This window comes from Crassostrea angulata, chromosome 2, assembly GCF_025612915.1.
Source record: "Crassostrea angulata isolate pt1a10 chromosome 2, ASM2561291v2, whole genome shotgun sequence".
NCBI lineage: Eukaryota > Metazoa > Mollusca > Bivalvia > Ostreida > Ostreidae > Magallana > Magallana angulata.
Genome location: NC_069112.1, coordinates 22,903,054 through 22,909,905, shown reverse-complemented (window position 1 = coordinate 22,909,905; position 6,852 = coordinate 22,903,054). Strand labels below are relative to the sequence as shown.

At 32.2% G+C, this 6,852-nt stretch overlaps 1 pseudogene; it reads left to right on the top strand.

Moving 5' to 3' along the window:
- Positions 1 to 3,808: 3,808 nt before the first annotated feature.
- On the top strand, positions 3,809 to 6,017 carry LOC128172295 (uncharacterized; annotated as a pseudogene).
- Positions 6,018 to 6,852: the final 835 nt, after the last annotated feature.

Genomic DNA, 6,852 nt, shown 5'->3' with positions numbered 1-6,852 from the left:
TCAGGAGTTTGGGGATTCAAAACATTCCACTCCATAGAAATTGTTCAAAACTGTGCTATCCGATATTTCTTAGGTTTACACAGATACGCATTGACAATTACATTAAATAGTGAAGTAGGATGGTTAGCACCGACACAGAGGCGCTGGATATGCATGTTAAAGAGATGGAACAGAATAATCCAAATAAATGATGACCGTCTTACCAAAAAAGTTTTCCTGTGGAGTTATCGTAACAACAGCACATGGTGCTCACAAGTGAAAGAAATTCTATATGAATTAGATTTGTGTTCCTATTTTGATTTTATCCGTATTTGTGATATAAACGAAGTGAAATCTAAATTATTTAAATACTATGAAGACGAATGGCAATTGAAAACAAGGTCTCTACCGAAACTTAGGACATGTGTAACGTTTAAACAAAACGTCCAATTAGAACCCTGTGTAACGATGAACATAACCAAACATGAACGGTCTTTAATGGCACAATTTAGATGTGGTATTCTTTCTCTCAGAGTCGAAACTGGTCGTTATCGAAATGAACCTCTTCAAGAACATAATTGTGTTCTTTGTAAAAGCAATTCGATCGAAGATGAAAAACATTTTATTTTTCAATGCAAATTTTATGAAAATAATAAAATCTCTTTCTTTCATAGTATAAACTTAGAAAAAAATCTAGATGAAACTGTCATCTTAAGTATCATTATGGAAAAAAATCAAAGACAAACTGCCAAATATCTCAATTTGATTTATTCAGTTAGACAAAGTTATCTGTACAAAACAAGGTAAACTCATGCGCTCAAATCAAATGTATATACTATATTTGTATATTATAAGATTTCAAAGTGACATATAGGTCCAATGGGCCGGGTGTAATTTGATAATGTATTATATTGTATTGTACTATACTCATGACATACACATGCCACTATAATAAAATATTTACTTACTTTCTTACTTACATATGCGTGTTTCACCTATGCTTGTTTATTTATTTGTCCTAAATTAAATTCCTGTATACTTTCAGATGCATAAATCTTTATTATCAAAATGTCTATAACACAGAAAAATAGCAGAGCAGAATATCATTGTCTTATGCCTTGTGACATTTGACACCTAGTCAGACAAACATTATTTTACATAAAAATTTAGGTTTGTACGTAAAAATTTTATCCACTTTAAAAAATCACTTCCGAAGTTTAATATTTAAGTGTTTTAAACAAAAATTCCCTTTTAACCAAATCATAAAAGTTAGAATTCCTTCTTCATTATTTTCTTTACAAAAATGTATAATTTCTACAACCAACCTGACATTTTCACCTATAATTCTTTCTTTGATATAACTAGTTTGATTCTTATTTTTTAGTTTATCCATAATGATTTGAACATTCGAAAACAAAAGGTAGAATTTTATAATAACAAATTGTAAGACTTATTCGACGATAATTGTCAAGATTTAATAGGATCCCCCTTTTGTCTATCAGCAATGTTACAAACGCTGAGAAGACGTTAAGTTTCCCCATTTCAAAATACCTTACGAGACTTTCATATAGATAAAGTTTTATACGTTTCCAAAAGATTAGATAGAATTCTACAGAAATTCCATCAAAACCTTGTTATTATTTTAATTTCATGTTGTATAGAGTTTCCACTCAGTCATTGATAGGGGGAATCTTATCACAAATGTCTTTGTCTTCATAACGAGATATGATCAAACGTGTACAACTGTTCATAATAAAAACTTAATGCATTTAGAATTTCAATGGTTTCATTAAAGCTGCTTCCTTCCATTGACAATGTATCTTTTACATTGAATGTGCGATTGATGATTTTTTTCTAATCCTTGAAATTATCTATCCAATGAGCTCTAGCTCATTTCTTAGTTATGTCGCTCAGAATCCAATCTCATGGTCACAACCAAATCTTTCAAGTAATCGATACATAACGTTTTAAACTGGTATTTAACGATTTCCATTCTTACCCATTTTTTTTACTTATTCTTTCTGGTATTTTGTCAAAGAATTATTGATGATATTACAAAAAATCATGTACTGTAGTATCGACGTATCAATTTTTACAATCCATTATTTGTTGATACTCTACAGTTAATAAATGAAGGTCATGTGGTTACTCATTTTACAAGTTGAAACATCTGGGTGGGTTATCTAAGAAATATTTGTTTCTATATATCATGACAGCACATGACGAAATAAAATTTCCTAGAAAACAATTTTTTTCTTCTTTTAAATAATACTTAGACATCCGTTATGCAAATTGCTTTAATATACATCGTTCACCTTCCACATTTGATGCATTAATATTAACTTGTATAACTGTATTTTGTTCATAATGGATTTAAATTAACAATATTCTTCCATTATCTGATTCATGAACACTATGTATTATAAGAGATATTTCTTTGAAACAAAAAAAGGACACCTCTACTTTGCGCCGAGGTGGAAAAAAATTACAGCCTGAACCTCGCTATTAAGCATTGTAACTATTTTCGTAACGGGCATTGTAAATATTTTCTTTCATTTGTATAATGAGTTTCTTGTAAAAATACAATTTGACAATTAATATATCTAAGCCAGTCATATAAAGTATGCCTTGTACAGTAATTATTAAGTCCGCGTGCGTTAAGCGACAGTAACTATAAAGTTAACATTCAAAAATGTTTAAAAAAATATGTATAAAAAAAAGATAAATAAAATCGAACCCAATCAAAAATTCGGAGAGGGTTACAATTTATTCTAAGTGCGTTACCAATTGATTAATGTAGACATGTCTATAGCTGGGGAAATTTAACACAGCGTTGTAAGATTTCAGGGTATTCATGTTTTATTCCAAAAAAAAAATGTTTAAAAACATGCCTCTATGAAACTAAAATCGGAAATATCAGTTTTCACGAAATTCTCTAACTTTAAACATTGAAATTAAATGAATTTTGTTTCAAGGAGGCAGTTTTCACAATAATGAGAATTCCCCAATTATAAATTGTGAAATCTGCTACGTTTTTCTGCGTCACCAGTTTCAAATTTATTTATCCAATGTTAATAATGGTCAAAACTGACAATTCCTGCATATAACATTATTCCACGCATATTCCTATAGAATAAGTAATCTTAATCTGCTCGAAATTGAACTACCTGAGCCATTCATCTTTATAGAGTAAAATATCACAAAACAAATAGGTATAATGCACTCTGCCATTTTTGTGACTTTATTAATTAACAAACGTTGGTTTTGAAATAATCGGGGAAAAGATGATTATGTAACAATACGTTCTATTTTAAAGTTAGCTTTCACATTATGAATATTTGATTCTTTTTGCCATCAATATTTACAACTAAGATACTCAATAACTCTCATTAATCATATAATCAATGATGTGATTGATAAGATAATATTTCCAAACCATAATCCTTGTGGTCTTGAAGGACCAAGCTAAATCAAAAAATAAAAGTACTGATTTTGTTTTATATATGTATACTAAAAAAGGTGGAGAAGTGGATGTGGTTTTGAAAATTTTAAATGCTTAGCTATTGGCGTCTTAAACGAAAGTGAGAACTTAAGCTATTGAAATAACGCTACCACAATTTTACCGCAAAACAAATCCATTGGTTACATCCTGCGACGCCGTTTTTGTGTCCATATTTGAAGCTGTTGTATAAATTTCACAATACCGCAGCAACATTTACTCTCGCAAACTAAACAGAAAAAAAAAATCAATATGCATTAAATATCTTAAAATCTAAAAATTCCTTTACCATAACTGATAATGTCCAAAATAGACAATTTCTGTAAAACAACAATTATGTTAATAATTGTATTTATGTGTTGAATGCTATAATTTTATTTGCTTATTTATTGTATTTTTCATGTATATGTTTGATTAGATAAGTTGCATTTCTTTCCCAGGCCTTGTAGTGGTCGTTGGCCATATTATGTAATTTCCCTGCAGTGGTCACTGTCCATGTCTATTTTTAGCCCAAATTCTTAGTCTAAAAACCTCCAAGTGACCTATCATGTAATTGATAAAAATCCAATGGTGAAATTCTCCCCAAATTTAATTTAATAGCCAATCAAATTAAGCGATACGGTAACGTGGTTTGATGCGGTCAGTATCTGACCGGTGAGATTAGGGTCATTCTGTCTTCATCTCTGATAGTGTTAGCACGAGTAATGTTTTGATACAGTAAGTTTTGAAACGCAGTTTCTAGTTTTTTGTTGTATGCGATATCGCATGATTATTTGTGCTGGTTCCGGTTGGGGTACAATATGTAAACAATGAGTATTTTAAATGTGTGCGTGATTGGACATTCTTACATCAGAAGATTAAGAGATTATGGTATGCAGACAGAAACAGACAATCTAAATTTGGACCCTGAAGTGTTTAAAGTATCATTTAGAGGAAAAGGCGGTTTGAGATTAAACAAGCGTGTCTTCAGATCGGAGATTCTGCATTTTGACTCAATTCCCGATGTGGTGTTTTTACAGATTGGTGAAAATGATATCTGTGAAAATACAAACAGTGAGCAATTAGCTAGGGATATTATATCTGTGGGACAGTATTTAAGAGATGGGGTTGGAGTAAAGGTAGTGATAATAGGCCAGTTAATTCGCCGAATGCAGTTTGCATCATGCCAAAATTTTAACGTCTTTGTGGTTTAGACTAATGAACATTTGAAACGTTTTGCTGAGCCACTTGGTGGAATTTATTTCTGGGGACATCGGGGTTTTTGGAAGGATTTTCATTATTTAGGCCCGGATGGTGTCCATCTGCTGTGTACCCCTGCCGAGGACCAGCCCATGAGGAAGTTTCGCCGCAGCATTAGGAATGCGGTGATCCTGCACTCAAAAGTTTTGAGGCCAGTATGATTTTAGATCTTATGTGCTATCACTCTAGAATAATGATATTCAATAATATGTGAATGTATATATCCATATTGATATATATTTACATTTTATTTGTTTGAATTAAGACAGTGTAGGGGCACTTTATGTATTAAGTCCCTGAAATTTAAATGCGTGATTTTTCGTGTTGATGAGCATCAGTTCAAATTCTACCTTTCATTTTAATTAAGCGTTTTGGCTGGAACTGATAAATTTTATGTTTGTTGAGTTTGCATACTAAAGAATGATGAAGGAATATTGGGTCTGTGTAACCCATATGGTCAGTGGGACATGTTCCTTACAATTATGAATTTAATGTTACCTCGTAATTAAAAATCAGGTTGAGAATTTTTAGTTACATGAATGTTTGGATCTACATGTACTGTTAATGATGAAGGAACATTGGGTTTGTGATACCCATATGGTCAGTGGGACATGTTCCTTACAATTATGAATTTAATGTTAATAATGTTATGTAATTAAAGTCATGTTGTGACTATTTAGTTACATAATGTTTGAATCTTCATGTACTAATAATGATGTAGGAACATTGGGTCTGTGTTACCCATATGGTCAGTGGGACATGTTCCTTACAATTATGAATTACTAATAATGATGTAGGAACATTGGGTCTGTGTTACCCATATGGTCAGTGGGACATGTTCCTTACAATTATGATTTACTAATAATGATGTAGGAACATTGGGTCTGTGTTACCCATATGGTCAGTGGGACATGTTCCTTACAATTATGAATTACTAATAATGATGTAGGAACATTGGGTCTGTGTTACCCATATGGTCAGTGGGACATGTTCCTATTATTATGAATTTTATGTTAACAGGTACATGTAGATCAAAATCTTGTTGGTATGCGCTTAACTGATCAGGTCAAAATACCAAGTACATGGTTGAAATCATCTGTTAATGCAAAAGTTGATTATGGAAATTTTTTTTTATGGGTTAGGCTAATCATATATGTGAAAGGATAGGATTCATACCTATTATTCTTATTATATATTTAGCCATTATGCCACCCAAAAAGAGAGCCAGGAGAGATGATGTGGCAACTGGAGGATTACCACCAACAACACCACCAACTGAAGTAAATAAGGGGAAAAAAAGGGCCAAAAAGAATCCTTCAGCAGTTCAACTTGTTTTACGATATCATAAATCACAAAAGAAAAATGATCCTATAATCATATCTATAGAAACCAACCCTGTTTCCAATTTCTGTCCAGTACAGTATCTCTACAGATATAGATCACATTTTCAACATGTTTCAGGCCCCTTTTTTCAATTGATCAATGGCTCTCCAGTCACATATTCTTATGTTAGCAGTGAGCTTTCGAAAGCCATAGCATTTGCGGGTCTTGACCCCAATAGATATAAAGGGCACAGTTTTCGGATAGGGGCAGCAACACATGCTGCACAGTTAGGCTATTCTGAGAGTTTTATTCAGCATTTAGGCCGCTGGAACTCCAATGCATTACACAGATATATTAGAATACAATCGTTTCAACTGTAATTATTTGTATCTACAATCTTTCTTACCCCTGCAGTTTATTTATAGCAAGCCAGTGAGTAACTGCTGCTATTGATCTGTACCAAAAATGTCCTTATGTTTGTTACTTTTTCCATAAGAGAATCTTGTGCGTAAAATACGGAGGGTGTCTCAATTAATTTTGTTAGTTACAGTATGTTTACAGGTGTAGTAATGTGTAATGATAGGTCAGTGTTTAACTGCTATTTTGTAGTTGCACATTGTGTCTTTAGATATTGTTAGTACAACTTTTAAGTTAGTTTATTAGAGTGCCTGCGGGTTTCACCTTGGAATTGCCATTCATGTTACGTTTGTACGAGTTATAGTATAATGAATTATATGCACTTATTGCAAGGTCAGTGTGTAACTGCTGGTAACACTATGCCAAGTCAGTGTTTAACTGTTGGTACATTTGAC